Below are 16,555 nucleotides of genomic sequence, written 5' to 3' on the forward strand. Positions count from 1 at the left end.
TTCCTTGTAAGGAACACCCTTCCTCAACACCCCAACCCCATTTCTGTAAGTAATTCCAGCACTGGACTCTGTGTTTGACATGAACCCTTGGTACAGAGCATTGAAGTTAGCTGCAGAGTGCTCTACAGATCCAGAAAAGTGGCAATCCACACTGGTGTGACCTAAACCCTGAAGATGCCCTCTATGGAGGAGGAGGTATAGCGTCCTGAGGTGGAAAGTATCCATCTGATGGTACTCCCCTAAGAAAGCCTAGAGCTCTGGAGTGGTGAGTCTGGGGATATGCCCTTTCCTTGTAAGGAACACCCTTCCTCAACACCCCAACCCCATTTCTGTAAGTAATTCCAGCACTGGACTCTGTGTTTGACATGAACCCTTGGTACAGAGCATTGAAGTTAGCTGCAGAGTGCTCTACAGATCCAGAAAAGTGGCAATCCACACTGGTGTGACCTAAACCCTGAAGATGCCCTCTATGGAGGAGGAGGTATAGCGTCCTGAGGTGGAAAGTATCCATCTGATGGTACTCCCCTAAGAAAGCCTAGAGCTCTGGAGTGGTGAGTCTGGGGATATGCCCTTTCCTTGTAAGGAACACCCTTCCTCAACACCCCAACCCCATTTCTGGAAGTAATTCATGTACCCCGGGTCCCTGCTTCCATAGCACAGAGGCATATGCAGCATGAGTGTCACAGGGTGGCTGTTTGTGGTGTAATTCTGTGTGTGTTAGAAATATCTTATTAATTGACAACTTTGTGTAAACAAAAACAAAAAATTCATTTACTTCACAGAATTTCCTGAAACTTGTGGCAAAAAATGCCATTTTCTAAAGACTCATTCAAAAAATACCTTGGAATGTTTGCTTTTCAAAATATGGTCATTTTGTGTGTCCTTCACCTGTCCTGTCACTTTAGGGACTAAGGAATTATAATGGGTAGTCAGGAAATAGAAGCATCATTTATGCTCCTTGAGAACCCAAAGATGATCTCTGGATTTTGCGTCTCTCTGCGCATCTAGGCTGTGAAAGTCTCACATGTGGTATCCCCATACTCGGGAGCCATAGCAGAATGTGTTTTGGGGTGTAATTATTGGTATGACTCTGCTGTGTGTGAGAAATAACTTGGAAAATAACTTTGTAAAACTGAAGTGTATTTAATTTCTTCATTTTCCAAAAAAAGTGACGGAAAATTACAACTTCCAACAACTCAATGGGACTTTTACCAAATACCTGGATTGTCTAAGGGGTAATTCTTCTTTTTTTTTTTTTTTTGGGGTGGGGGGGGTGTATTTGTACTGTCCTGAATCTTCAGGGCCTCAAATAAGTTGGGTTGTCAGTACATCACAACTGATCAATTTTCAAATATACTGTAAAACCTTTTTATTTTTTTTTCAAAATGGTCAGTCTTTTTCCTTTTTAAATAGCAAAAAAAAAAAAAAAAAAAAACAGTTGTGATTAAATAACACCAAAAGAAAGCTCTGTGTCTCAAGAAAGGTATAAAATGAATTTGGATTCAGTGTTGCATGACTGAGTAATTGTCATTCAAAGTGTAACAGTGCTGACATCTGAAAAATGGCCTGGGCAGGAAGGGGGGGGGGGGGAGAATAATAGACCTGTCTTAAAGCAGGGGTGGACTCACTTTTGTTGCCAGCGGTTTAGACATTAATGGCGGTGTGTTGCATTATTTCAGCAGCATTTACATGTTATACAAGCTGTACACTGACTACGTGACATTGTAGCAAAGTGTCATTTCTTCAGTGTTGTCAGATGGAAAGAGAGAATCAAAGATTTACACAAATGTCAGGGGTGGACTCACTTCTGGGAGATACTGTGTGTGTGTGTATATGTATATATATATATATATATATATATATATATAGAGTATACAGTCTGGGGGAGGGGTGGACTCACTTCCGGGAGATACTATACATGTAAACCGCGATTGCCCCACACATGAGGTATCTCTGAAAGCAGTAATTCTAGGGCCTCCATTCACAATTAACTCTCCACTGACAACTTATAAATTCTTCTAGAGCCTCACATATATAATATATTCGGTATCATAGTCTTTACGTGTTCAGTATCTACTCACTTAGCGCAACATCATCCTTTATATTTAACAAAGAAAAAAATCGTATTTTGTTTGTATGCACTAAAATCAAATGTAATGTATTTTTTCCTGAAAATTTGCATTTGATAACCAGTAGCACAAATATTGTGTGATTTAAAGCCAACCATTTCATTCTCCACGGTGTCTGCTTACAGAAAAAAATATGTTTTGAGGTTCTAAGTAATTTTCTAACAAAAATACTGTTTTTAACCCCTTCAAACCGGCGGCTCCTGGCCCTTTAAGGGTTCTAGAAGTCGGGAGGTGGGGTTTAGGGACATGTGACCGCCATCGCGGCGCTCTCATGATCGGGAAAGGTCCCGATCGAAAGAGGAGATCGGGACCTTTCCATGAGTACCTGACGTGTGCCAAGAGCACGCAGGACGCTCGCTCTTGGCACATATGTCCTTTTTTAATTGCCCACAAATGTGCGGCGGCTCGGCGTCTAGGCCCAGACGCTGGAAGGCCAGCATGAAGAGGTTAATATGGGTGAAAAATTAAAAAATTGCCCCTGACAGCAAGTGGTTATGGTGCCAGTTTGCGCTCACATCTAGATCTGGTTTAAAGCTTGCTAAATACTTTATAAAAGTTTGATGTACACATTGCTTTTAAATTAATCTAATAAATCCTTTTGTGATACACATAAATCCCCAAACCACTCCAACTATTAATATACTCAATATAACTTCCACTAAATTGTGTTTACATAAAAAGTCAAAGAAATATAAAAATTATATATAAAAATTGTGTTCAATAAACTCAAAGTGTCCAAGTTCCAAAAAAATTTTTTTTCCCTTTTCAATCCAATAAAGCAGAAATTGTTTCTAAGACTCCATGATCACCTCAAAGAAAAAAATAGAAAAAAGAAAATTCATAGTGTATTACCCTTTTAAAATATATATATATACACTTCACTCTGTGCACAACACAAAAACACACTCAAAATTATTTTGTGCAAAATAAATCCAATATATATCACAATCCAAATAAATAAGTGAATAAAAATAAATAAATTAAATAAAACCCAAATCGTGAAAAAAACGTGATCACTCCACTCACAAGTGAATAGTGATACTAGGTACTAGTACCCTCTAAACTCCAGCCAAAAGTGATGCCAGGTACTATTACCCTCTTGCAGTATTTTCAAGCATGAGCTGACATAGGAAATCCGTATCTCTCAATCCTTCATTTTCATAGATTTTCCTCCCAACTCCTCATAAAAGCATAAAAAGGCTCTTAGGCAGAATCCATAAAAAAGGGAACAAATTTTAATAGTAACTCACATATAAAACAGGGATATCCAGCTTCACATATTCCTCTTTCAAGTTTCAGGTTGAAAAACACATGTTTCCAACCAACAAAATGGCCGCAGCGACACTTCCGGTTAGCGTGCGGGCGTGATGACGTCACTCTTCTAACGCGTTTCGTCACTTCCGGACTTCGTCTGAAGGGATCCCTTCAGATGAAGTCCGGAAGTGACGAAACGCGTTATATTACATAACAGTAATATGTCAGTTGTGGTTGGACTCTTCTTTCACGGCGACATCTATAAAGAAAAAAAAATGTTCAGACCCATTTTAGGAGGCACACGTTACCACTTTTCTACCAAGGCTGGTTATAAGACTCATGGTAGTCAAGGAGTTGGGAACTTGGTACTGGATTTTAGGAGCTTTATAATAAATGTGATCCAGGTAGTTCTCGAGCTCCCAATCACTCTTATGAGGCTCTCAGCTCTGAAAGTGCATCAAGAGTTGTGCAGCTCCAAATAAGGCTGGGGAAGCCCAACCAATACTGCAAATCGAAACAAAAACGAGAAGCGCACCAACCTTGCGCATTACCTCCGTAACCACAGTTTATTAATTATAAAATAATACTCACAAACAGCAAATAAAATCAGGCATGTAAGTCCTCAGAGGGACCTGAAAGATAAAGAGCCAGCTAGCTCTGATGAAGAAGGGATGCCCTTTGAAACGCGTCAGCTGTACTGAGTATCCACCCCCATGATGGGATCCGCGCTGGCTCTTTATCTTTCAGGTCCCTCTGAGGACTACATGCCTGATTTTATTCGCTGTTTGTATTATTTTATAATTAATTAACTTTGGTTACTGAGGTAATGCGCAAGGTTGGTGCGCTTCTCGTTTTTGTTTTGATTTGCAAGCATAATCAGTGTTTGAAGCGCAGGGGAGACATTATAGGTCTAATAAATCCCCAATGTCTCCATAAAGAGTACCTGTCAGGGCATGCCAGCAGACAAGATGGCTCCCTTGGGCAGATTCCTGTTAACGGCTTTTCATGTGCATGTAGGAGTTGTGCGTGCCCACATGCGTACCCATTCGCATGCACATTGGTGGGTGCACATATACCCCGTGAAAAATGTAGGTGCCAAGTGGCCTATTTAAACTTGGACAGTACTCAGGATCGGTACTGTCTTGTCTACAGAATTCTTGTGCAAACCTGCAGCCTGTTACTCTGCATCCGTCTCCAGTTATTGACCCGGCCTTGCCTTGACTACTCCTGAACTCCACCTGCATTGACCCCAGCTTGTTCCCTGACCTTTACTTCTGTCCTCATTACTGCTACTACACTGATTTGTTACTAACCTGGCCTGAACTGTCACTTCACTCCTGCTGCCGCATCTGTACCTGATTTGTCTGCCTGCCTATGTATGACCCAGCTTACAGCAAAAACCAAGAAAAAAAGAAAATAGGCTGCACACCTAAAAGGCTAACTTAGCCTTTTAGGTGTGCAGCCTATTTTCTTTTTTCTTGGTTTTTGAAGTATGTTTTAGGTAGCACCCTTCCAGACCACCTCATCACCTTTTTTCCGTATTATTGTGGACTCCCCGGCTTTCCCCATATTTTTCCCCTTTTCTATTTATGACCCACCTTATCTGACTCTATGTTCCAGTCATTACTGGTTTTCCAAGCTGCAAGCATCTGCTTGCTACCCGCCTATGGTTCATCTGCCTTCAGTTGCCAGCAGCAGCCTGCTCCCATCTACTGCTCATCAAATGCTACCTGGCATCTCTGCTTGCTGTGATTTGCTGACGGCCATCTGCTTCTTGACTGGGAGATCCTGCCCAGCCCTGCGGCTAGCAAGACCATCAGGCACTCGTGTCACTCTGCGCTCTTGTGCTACTTGTCTGCTCTATCAGGGGCCCTGAGGTAGAGGAGTAAGGGAGGCCGCCTTCATTGTATCAGGTTCTTCTACCAGGTACGTGACAGTATCTGTCATCTGCCCATGTCATCAAACAAAGGGACTTATTAGCCTCCTTGTAATAGCAATAAAGTTTTTTTTTTAAAAAAAAGTATATAAAATAAGTAAACAAAAAATTGTACCATGCAAGTGAGGTATTGTCACGACCAATCTGTCACGTGGTCCCTCACATGCCACGCCCACAGCGACTAGCTAACCAAGGCGTGCACGTGTGGCCGTGACTTGGGGTCATAGGGAATAAAGGGGACTTAACTTTGAATATATAAAACCGTATATAAGATCAGCCGTGATGTAGTTTCACAGCCCCCACTACCTTTTGGCCACCACCAGAGGGAGACTCCAATCCAGCTGGTCAACCAAACACACTGGCAGATATAAATCTTATATACAATCTGGTGCACTGACTAGAGTTGAGGACCAGCTTAGTAATTACACACCCTTCCAGGATCCCTCCAGCTATCCCACAGCTGAGTGTCGTTAGAAGGAAGTGGGCGTGGTGCTGCACAGACAGTGTGTGGTGTATGCTGTGTGAGGTCCTGCTAGGCCTCAGTCTGAGCCAGGGACTACATTTCTGGCACTACCCAGGAGAGGATGGCCGAGCCTGGCCATGATCCAGGAGGAGGGACCCCTGGGGCTCCTAGTACCGGTCCTGATATGCCAGCTATTGAGGACCTGGGAAAAGGCCCTAAAGGAGGGGAATCGTATGCGGATTATCGGGGCCGTGTGGCCGCCCATGTGGCAAGGATCAGGAAGGAGGAAGACAAGCTGGTCAGAATGAAAAATTACCTCAGGAAGTTCAAGTCATCTTATGATCGTGTGTGGAGCACAAAGCGGCAGGCTATGAAGCCTGAGCTGGAGCGTATGGAGCAGGAAGTGCGCCAGCAATGTGATCTAATGGAGACCCTGAAAGCATCCAGCGGGTTCATGCGGGAGAAATACATGAATGAGGAGCGTTTCAGGCAGGCCCGTGACAGATCCCTAGCGGTCGCGAGGGGCCAGATCGGAGAGGCGGTGTCATCTGGGGACCTGTCAGACCCCCCAGGTGAGGTTGGAGAAGGCAGCACAGTTGCTTCTCAGCATGCTGGAGAATGTTTAATACCGGAGGGTGAGTCGGAACCCATCCCCCCTCAGCAACAGCGGCTAGATTGGGGATCCCAGGTGGAGCAGGAGGAAGAGGTTGGTGCCATGGAATTTGTGACTGCATTAGAGTCCCCCCTGCACGGACGGCAGTTCGCATTTTCAACTGATGACACTGGTGATGAGGCAGACAAGTGCCCTAGGCCACTGAAGCCAAAAAAGACTGAGAAATCTGTTTTTGTAAAGCGGGAAAAACTTCCTAGCAAGCTGGAAAACAGTTGCAAATCGCAGGAGGGGAAGGTGGTGAAGCCGCAGTTGAAAGCCTCTCCGGCTGCGGGGACTGTAAGTGATGTGTCGGACACTTGTGTGGTTGTGTGTGACAAATCTGCAGCAAATGCAAATATTGATATTATGGGTGCTTCATGTGAGGCCAATTTGGTTGGTGCAGTGTCTGCTGCGGCCAGTATAGCCCCATCCCCAGCTGCAGGCCCAGTCTCCGCCCCAGCTCCAGGCCCAGTCTCAGCCCCAGCTGCAGGCCCAGTCTCAGCCCCAGCTGCAGGCCCAGTCTCAGCCCCAGCTGCAGGCCCCGTCTCAGCCCCAGCTGCAGGCCCCGTCTCAGCCCCAGCTGCAGGCCCCGTCTCAGCCCCGGTTGCCAAGGGAGCCCTGAGCTATTCAGCGGCTTTAAAAAATAGACAGGGGGTAGCAAGACCACCGGAGGGTCAGGCAGGGGTATCACCACCAACTATAAAAAGAAGGAACGTTGTCCAGCTAAAATGGGACGGAGGAAGCACCACCCCAAATAGAAGAGATGTTGTTGACAGAATTCTGGATATGGGCTTCAAAGCAGTAGACATATTTGCTTTTATAGCCCCGGTGGGGACCGGCGAGTATGACGTGTCATTTGTGAAGCCGGAGTGCCTAGACTTGTTCTGGCAAAAATATGAAAATGAGTGGAAGGGGACCCCCAGGTGGGAGGGCCTGGCACCAAAAGTTATTTCTAGGCAGCCCCTTGTCAAAAACGTTACAATCCTGGTCAGGAATGAGTCGATCCCCTCGGCGGATATTATTGTATGGCTAAATCGGTTTGGGGAAGTGTTAGCACCCCTTAGGAAAATCTTGGACGATCGTGGGATCTGGACTGGGGGATGGTCGGCGACCGTAAGGCTGCAGGTGGGGAATAACATGGTGAAGCATCTCCCATCTTCGACCTTCCTTGGGAAGGATAGACTAATAGTCTTTTATGCCGGGCAGCCAAAAGTCTGCCACCGGTGTGGCAACAAGGGGCACTTCGCCTCAAGTTGTGAGGTCCTGAAGTGCTCATTATGCCAGGGTATTGGTCACGTAGCCCGTGATTGTAATCAAATTCGGTGTAACCTCTGTCAGGTATTGGGGCATTCCTACAACCAATGCCCTGAAGCATTACATAATTTATCTGATATTGCTGAGGAGTTGGCCAGGATGGATGCAGAGGAGGCGGGTGCAGGCCCAGCTCCTGATGGGGCAACTGCTCTGGATGCCCTGGTGCCAGGTGCACCGTGTGTAACCCCTAGTGTGCCTGTAACCCCCCCTGTTGTGGTGTCTTCCCCCGTCTCTGTATCCTCCCAGGTGTTGTCTGCCCCTCCTCGTGTGCCCCCCCCTGTTAGTTCCAAGTTGGGTGAGGCGGCTAAGGGGGCAGGGGTGTGTAAGCTATTTGTGGTCCCCCCGCCAGTTTTGCTCCCGCAGCGTCGCAGAGGTCGGACAGGGGGCTCGGCGGCATCTAAGGGTCAGGTGAAGGCTGGGCAGGAGAGCTTAGTCCCTGGGAAGGATGGAACATCTAAGGAGAATAAGGAGGGTGTGTGGTCTTTGGTGGGGAAGGGAGGTAGAAATAGGGCAGTGCTGTCCCCTTCTTCTTCAGTTTCCTCACTAGAGGTTGAGGTTATATCTCTTGAAAATAAGTTTGGGGTTCTTTCAGGGGAAGAGGGAGACACTGGAGAGTCTCTGTCCCCCATGGAGGAGGAAGAGGCTGGAGGGTCCCTTAAAAGGACTAGAACCCCAGCTAAAGCTGAGAAAACCAAAGTTAAGAAACGCTCATCTCAACTACCTTAATGGCAGTTCCCGCTCCGCTAAAGGTGGCAACCATTAATGTTGCCAGCATAAAGTCTGTAAGTACTCGTAGTACAGCCTTATTTTTGCTCAGCAGTATTGGAGCTGACATTTTATTTTTGCAAGAGACCAGGCTTACCAGCCTAGCTGACGTCCATCTAGCAAAAAGGGAGTGGAGGTGTGGTCCTTCCTTTTGGTCTCTTGCGGCTGAGCCTTACAGCGGAGTTGCGGTACTTTTTTCCGGCATGGTAACGTGTCGGCGGGTCATTGAGGTGGAGATTGGAAGGTGTATGGTCTTGGACGTCCTTGTGAAGGGGCAGGAGCTAAGGCTCATTAACATCTATGGTCCCCAGTCTACGTGGGGTAGGAAATGCCTCTTTACAAAGATTAAGCCTTTCCTTTTTACGTCCCGGCAAGTTGTCTTTGGAGGAGACTTTAATACTGTCACTAGGCTTAAGGACAGGAAGGGCTCCATTGACAGGCTGGAGTATGACAGCGTTTTTTTAAATGCAATAGTTAGGGAAGCAGGTCTGGAGGACGCCTTAATTAAGCGCAGCCCAGACAGCACGGGATTCACGTTTAGGCGAGGTAGAAGTGAGAGTAGAATAGATAGGTTTTTTTTAAAGGGGGACTCCGCTTTCTCGGCACCTGAGTGTCAGGCGGTGGAGTTTTCCGACCACCTTTTGTTAACTGTGATTTTGAATGCCTCAGATACACCGCTGAAAGGAAGGGGTGTCTGGAGGATTAATTCGGCTCTGCTGGAGGACGAAGAGGTGAGACGATCCTTTGAGGAGTTTCTTCAGGCTCAGGAGACCATCCTGGATTTCTGCGGCAGTAAGTCGGAATGGTGGGAGCTTACCAAAGTGCGGATTGGCAGGTTTTTCAAGGCCCTAGGTAAGAGGAAACAACTTGAGAAATACATTGCCTATCAGCAGTTACGGAGAAAGCTTGACCGCCTTGTCTCAGAGGGTGGAGATTCTGGGGCAATCTCAGAGGTTAAGCTTCTCTTGAAGAAGTATCAGTATGATCGGCATGCCTCTTTGGTTCTGGAGAGGGACTACGGGAAGTACCATTCACCCGACCCTTACCAGAATTGTAAACGGAGCATAGCAATTAAGACGATCAGCGGCCTGAGGGATAGTACAGGATCCCTGACGAAATCCAGGTCCGGGATTTTGGAGGTTTCAAGGGCTTTTTTTGAGGATCTTTTGAAAGAGAAGCACCTTGACCGGGCAGGGATGTCAAGCTTCCTGGACTCTACACCAGGTTTGGAGAATAACACCCCGCCCACAAGTTTGACAAGTGAGATCACAGCTGAAGAGGTTGCCAAAGCGATAGACAGTCTGGCCATTAATAAGACACCGGGGCCAGATGGGTTGACAGCGGAGTTTTTTAAGACTTTTAAATCTAGCTTGGCACCTCACCTAGCGGTAAGGACCCTACGATGATTGAGAATTGGCACCCCATTAGCCTGCTCAATGTCGATAGAAAGATCCTGGCCAAGATCCTTTTCTGGCGCTTGTCGTCAGTGGCAGACGGTCTACTTTCGCAGCAGCAGCACTGTTCGGTCCAGGGCAGGAGTACTTTTTCAGCGGTGTTAGCTGTCCGGGAGGCTCTGGAGCGGTGCAGGGCTGATGGCTGTGGGAAGTACTTGCTGGCATTGGATCAAGCTAAGGCTTTTGATCGGGTCGACCACAAGTACCTCTGGCATCTCCTTGACAGGTATGGCCTGGAGGGGAGGTTCATTGGATGGCTTCAGGCCTTGTACGGAGGGGCTGAGAGCTTCATGTTGATCAATGGTTGGATTGGGCGGCCCTTTGAGGTCGGCTCGGGGGTGCGCCAGGGGTGTCCGCTGAGCCCTCTGCTCTATGCCTTTGCCATCGACCCCTTCATTAGAAGGCTAGATGGTGGGGTGTTGGGCGGGGTGCCGGTGGGCACTACTGGTGAGCCACCTTTGAGGGTCGTGGCTTATGCCGATGATGTATCTGTATTCATCTCTGGGACCGGTGAGGCACAGGAGGTGGTCTCGGTGATGGAGCAGTATGCAGAGGCATCAGGCTCCAAGATTAATCATGACAAGTGTGAGGTTTTCTGGATGGGCAGGGAAGGTGAAGGCTTCGAGCCTCCGGATGCCTTCCCTGAGCCCCGACAGAAGGTAAAAGTGCTAGGCATCGAATTTGGCCCTGATGACTACAGCAAAACAAATTGGGAGTCCAGGTTGGCAGATGCTGATGTTAAAGTGAGATGCTGGAAGGGGTGGCGGCTGTCCCTAAGGGAAAGGGTTGACCTAATCAAGACTTACTTGGTCCCTGTTTTCTTATACGTCAGTTTCGTTTGTCTCTTGCCAGAGTCTCTCTACACGAGGGTTTACAGCTGCTTCTTCCAGCTATTATGGGGGAACAGACTGAACCTTGTGAGGCGGGATGTGACTTATCGATCCAGGCGGGAGGGTGGCCTAGGTATGGTCAACCCAGTTGTTTTCTTCTCTCTGATGTTTATTAAACATAATCTTGGTAGCATGTTAAAAGAGAGACCGCCTGCATGGGTAGGCCTTTTCCAAGTCTGGTTTAAGCCTTTTCTGAACTGCTGGGATAGAGGCGGGCCAGTGAGAAGCTTGAGAGTCAGGCATGGTAAGCTCCCGGGTTATGTCGCTCCGTGCTTGAAGATACTGAGGCTGTGGTGTGTGACTGCGGAAGAGGTGAGATCACTCCCTGGGAGACTCCTGAGAGAGAGGGTCGTGGCCTCTGCGTTTCATGCACCATTGGCCTTGAAGGATTGCCCGGGCCATATTTTGCGGGAGGGGCTACGTTTGATAAATATGGAAAGGATTCCCTTGAAGTTTAGGGACCAGGCCTGGCTTGCGTTCCACGGCAGGCTCTATGTGAGGGGAAACCTGAAGTACCGTTCTCTGGATAACCGTGGTTGTCCGAGGACGGAGTGTGGGGGTGAGGTGGAATCTATGGACCACTTCTTGCTTCAGTGTCCCTTCAACATAGAGGTGTATAAAGAGGTGGGGAGGGCTCTAGACATCCCCTTCCTACACTGCATGTCTTATGCAGAGTGGGTATATGGGGCATTGGAAAGTCATACTGGTTTTGATTTGAACACTCTTTTTCTAGTTTGTCTAGTGACCCGTTACTACACATGGAATGCACGGTGTCAGGTTTCCCTGCGGCAGAAGGTCCTTCCTGTTCAGGTGGTGGTGTGTGACATCCTTGGTGAGGTTGGGAAAATTCGGGGTCTAGAGAAAGACAGGTTGCGGAGAAAGGCCTGGATAGAGGCGTGGAGGAACATCAGGCCTGTAGCTGCAATCTGTTGATCTCTTGGTGAGGTTGCTTTCCTGTTTTTCCTCTTCATTCACTCCCCTAGATTTTGGTAAGAAGTCTTTTTGAAGAAAGGCTATGTGCACCTGAAGGTCTAGGTTCCTTAGCTTTGGTTGAGTAGACAAGTAGTGTTTTTTAAAGCCATAAAGGCTGTTGTTGTTTAGAGGAAGTTGCTTCCCCTACAAGGGGAGGATAAATTTAATGCTTGATAAGTAGGCCATAAAGGTCTTGGTGATGTTTTTTTACTTTTTTTTTCTGCTTCTTACCTGCCCAGTTAGTAAAGCCATACAGGCTGTTATTATTCAGTAGAAAGTATATATCTGATTTAGGGAGATGTATCCTGTTCTTGTTTTTGTTTATGTTTCCAGTTTATTGAATACTGTATGTATTTATTTATTTTTTGTATTTTTGTATAAAATGAAAGCTGGTTGCAAGATTTTATTTCAATAAAATATTTCCAGCTATCCTACGGCTTGAACCCCGGTGTTAATCACCCTTCCACTGTCCACACACCGCCACACCACAAAAGGTAGCCTGCCACCACCCAACAGTTTATCCGCAGAACGGTCTGTTGAGACACCCCACACACATCTCCGTCTGGCAGATCTGTTACCTTTTACAATCTGCACGCAATCTGCCCACACACAGTGCAATTGCATACTGATTGGTAATGAGCTTGACCGAGCATTTAAAGGCACTAAAATACAATACAATCTAATACAATCTAATCTCTCCGAAGATATGAGCCCGTGCTTAAATACACAGAAGTCACTAATTAATTTTAAGATTTAATTTCCCGAAAGTGGGCAGTGCATAAAATATGTACAAAATATAAAAGTTACAGAAATACAAAAAATACAAGAAGACACACAAATGACTATTTACTATAAAATAAAAGGGAATAAAAGACAGAATAAAACTTTACCCAGATTTACCCTGCGACTGGAGAAAGTCAGCAATCCGTTGGTTGATCAACCAGCTCCTTACGAATTACGATGTCCCAATGTCCGGGTACTCCATTTATGGGGATATGGATGTAGGCGGGACATTAGTCTTTGGCCAGTTGACTCTGGGGGGTGGTTCTGTACCTGCCCACAGGATGTTCTGGGTGCCGAACTGCCCAAGTTCAATCGGGACAAGACTGGCTTGAAACACCAAGTCGGGGATTGGATTTCCGACACCAGCGCATCAGTCCGCTCGCAACAGTACCAAACACTGTTCAACTGTCGCACTCCAGCGCCACGTAACCATTTCCTGCATTTTCCTGGCATTCTACCTAAGCCACAAATATGGTTTTCATACGCCGGTGTGGCGCACAGCGTGCACTATTAGAAGGAAGCATTTCCATCTCTCTGCAACTAATATTTTAGCTTTTATGAGAGATGAAACATACCCCCTTTGATGTATGTATATTCCTTAAAGCCCCCCAGACAGATCGAAGCCCCCCCCCTGCTGTCATGAAGCCGAAATGTCTGGAGCCATTTCCTCTACACCAGTTCCCCCAGAAGGTGACAAAACCTTATTAGCACTTAGGTGTCACATCCAGAGGGAGGTAGGCTTTTCAGATGCTAATTGATGACCCTCTGTGTCTGAGTACCAATGACTGAATATATCCTTAGTGACAATGGAATGCAACTAGGGTTACGATTACATATTGCTACTGATCACATCTTGCCTACTCAAATCTGTACATTTATGTCACATGTACGTTACATCATGTCACATGTACGTTACAGGTATCATCACAATCATCCGAGCGAGGGCCATACTTCATGTTTCACTCTAAACTGATAACCTGTAAAGGCAATTAAAGCGATGCCTATGGAGAATTGGGTTACCATAGTTTTTTGCGATTCCATGGGCATTCACATTTTTAAGACCTGACATGTTTGGTATCTATTTGACGTAATCCAATCCTATTTGATAAAAAAATTGGGTATAAAAGGTTTTTGCAGTAAAGTTCATTTTAGTGTATTTATTTCCTGAAGAATATGTATTTAAAAACAACTGCACAACTAGTGTGGAACACCACCATTTTATTCTCCAGGGTCTCTGCTTTAAGAAACTATACTTTGGTGGTGAGGGGTGGTGAATCACAGTAATTTCTTACAAAAAATGTGTATGACAAATTGCTTAAACTTGTTCAATTCTTACAGAACCAAAGGAGATTTGGATCGTTGGGAACCTTATGGTAACACGTGCCTTTCAGCTAACAAAGATTCGTCGTGAGCTAAACCTGAGATTTGAAGAGAAATCCTTTATTGTTCGTTGGTTTAGCAGGCTAACTATGGAATGGCAACACTTGTGGAATGAAGTGAGTGAGGCAAGTGAAAACTTCGGGGACCCGAGTGTCGTATTCATCCATCTAGGAAGCAAGGAACTTCCAGCTCGGAATTTTGTGAAGTTTGTGCGTGGTGTGAAGAGAGATTTTTATCAGCTCACCATGGTTTATCCAGACACTGCATTTATCTGGGCACCATTACTTTCGCAAAAGACATGGCATAGGACACCCATGGAGGAAAAAAGAAAGAAGTTTAACTCTGAGGTTACCCATTGTGCAGCTGAATATGGCGTCAAGGTGGCTGATCTCAGTGAAGTAGAGGTGGGATTTCAACAATGGATGCATGATAAAAACCAAACCCATTGGCAGGAAGATGCAAATGTTGTGGAAGCGTTTATTGCAGCCATGATTGATTCCATAAAGAAGGCAATCTGCAATGAGACAAAACAAGAGTCAGCTTAGTATAACGTATTTCACCAAGGTGTGTTTTTGTTTTTCTCTATCTCTCCCCACCCCCCTCCATCTCTCCCCCCCCTCCATCTCTCCCCCCCCTCCATCTCTCCCCCCCCTCCATCTCTCCCCCCCCTCCATCTCTCCCCCCCCCTCCATCTCTCCCCCCCCTCCATCTCTCCCCCCCCCTCCATCTCTCCCCCCCCCCATCTCTCCCCTCCCCTCTCCCTCTCCATCTCCTCCCTCCTCCATCTCTCCCTCCCTCCTCTCTCCATCTCTCCCTCCCTCCCTCTCTCCATCTCTCCCTCCCTCCTCTCCCCATCTCCCCCCCCCTCCTCTCTCTCTCAATCTCCCCCCTCCCTCTCTCCATCTCCCCCCTCCCTCTCTCTCTCCACTCCCCCTCCTCTCTCTCTCTCTCTCTCTCTCACCCCCCTCCTCTCTCTCTCTCTCTCCACCCCCCCTCCTCTCTCTCTCTCTCTCTCTCTCCACCCCCCCTCCTCTCTCTCTCTCTCCACCCCCCCCTCCTCTCTCTCTCTCTCTCTCCACCCCCCCTCCGCTCTCTCTCTCTCCACCCCCCCTCCTCTCTCTCTCTCTCTCTCCACCCCCCCTCCCTCTCTCTCTCTCTCCACCCCCCCTCCTCTCTCTCTCTCTCCACCCCCCTCCTCTCTCTCTCTCTCTCCACCCCCCTCCTCTCTCTCTCTCTCCACCCCCCTCCTCTCTCTCTCTCTCTCTCTCTCTCTCCACCCCCCCTCCTCTCTCTCTCTCTCTCTCTCTCTCTCTCCACCCCCCTCCTCTCTCTCTCTCTCTCTCTCCTCTCTCTCTCTCTCTCTCTCTCTCCACCCCCCTCTCTCTCTCTCTCTCTCTCTCTCTCTCTCCACCCCCCTCCTCTCTCTCTCTCTTCTCTCTCTCTCTCTCTCCACCCCCCCTCCTCTCTCTCTCTCTCTCCACCCCCCCTCCTCTCTCTCTCTCTCTCCACCCCCCCTCCTCTCTCTCTCTCTCTCTCCACCCCCCTCCTCTCTCTCTCTCTCTCTCTCTCTCTCTCTCTCTCTCCACCCCCCCTCCTCTCTCTCTCTCTCTCTCTCTCTCTCCACCCCCCTCCTCTCTCTCTCTCTCTCTCTCTCTCTCTCTCTCTCTCTCTCTCTCTCCACCCCCCTCCTCTCTCTCTCTCTCTCCACCCCCCCCCCCTCTCTCTCTCTCTCTCTCTCCTCTCCACCCCCCCTCCTCTCTCTCTCTCTCTCTCTCTCTCCACCCCCCCTCCTCTCTCTCTCTCCATTTCCCCCCTTCCCCCCCCTCTCCCCCCCCTTCTTCCCCCCCCCTCTCCCCCCCCTTCTTCCCTCCCCGCCCCATCCCCCCTCCCTCTCTCCCCCCTCACCTCTCCCCCACCCCCCTCTCTCTCCCCCACCCCCCTCTCTCTCCCCCACCCCCCTCTCTCTCCCCCTCTCTCTCCCCCACCCCCCTCTCTCTCCCCCTCTCTCTCCCCCACCCCCCTCTCTCCCCCACCCCCCTCTCTCTCCCCTCCCCCTCTCTCCCCCTCCCCCCTCCCCCCTCTCTCCCCCACCCCCCTCTCTCTCCCCACCCCCTCTCTCCCCCTCCCCCCTCCCTCCCCCTCCCCCCTCCCCCCTCTCTCCCTCCCCCCTCCCTCCCCCTCCCCCCTCTCTCCCTCCCCCCTCTCTCCCTTCCCTCTCTCTCCCTTCCCCCTCTCTCCCTTCCCCCCTTCCTCCCCTCTCTCCCTTCCCCCCTCCCCCCTCTCTCCCTTCCTCCCTCCCCCCCTCTCTCCCTCCCCCCCCCCTCTCCCTCCCCCCCCTCTCTCCCTCCCCCCCTCTCTCTCCCCCCCTCTCTCTCCCCCCCCCTCTCTCTCCCCCCCCCCCTCTCTCCCTCCCCCCCCCTCTCTCCCTCCCCCCCCCTCTCTCCCTCCCCCCCCCTCTCTCCCTCCCCCCCCTCTCTCTCTCCCCCTCCCCCCCCCTCTCTCCCTCCCCCCCCCCTCTCTCCCTCCCCCCCCCTCTCTCCCTCCCCCCCCCCTCTCTCCCTCC

At 48.6% G+C, this 16,555-nt stretch overlaps 1 protein-coding gene across 1 annotated transcript in view; it reads left to right on the forward strand.

Moving 5' to 3' along the window:
- The window catches only part of LOC149435331 (nuclear factor 7, brain-like), a 192,926-nt gene that overhangs the window by 173,166 nt on the left and 3,205 nt on the right, over positions 1-16,555 (forward strand). The window contains exon 8 of the transcript XR_016308513.1: positions 13,951-14,556. The gene's annotated coding sequence lies outside the window, so the exon portion shown is untranslated. The remainder of the gene's footprint in view (positions 1-13,950; positions 14,557-16,555) is intronic.

This window comes from Staurois parvus, unplaced genomic scaffold (assembly GCF_062004578.1).
Source record: "Staurois parvus isolate SC_StPar_1 unplaced genomic scaffold, SC_StPar_1.0 ptg001538l, whole genome shotgun sequence".
NCBI classification, from domain to species: domain Eukaryota; kingdom Metazoa; phylum Chordata; class Amphibia; order Anura; family Ranidae; genus Staurois; species Staurois parvus.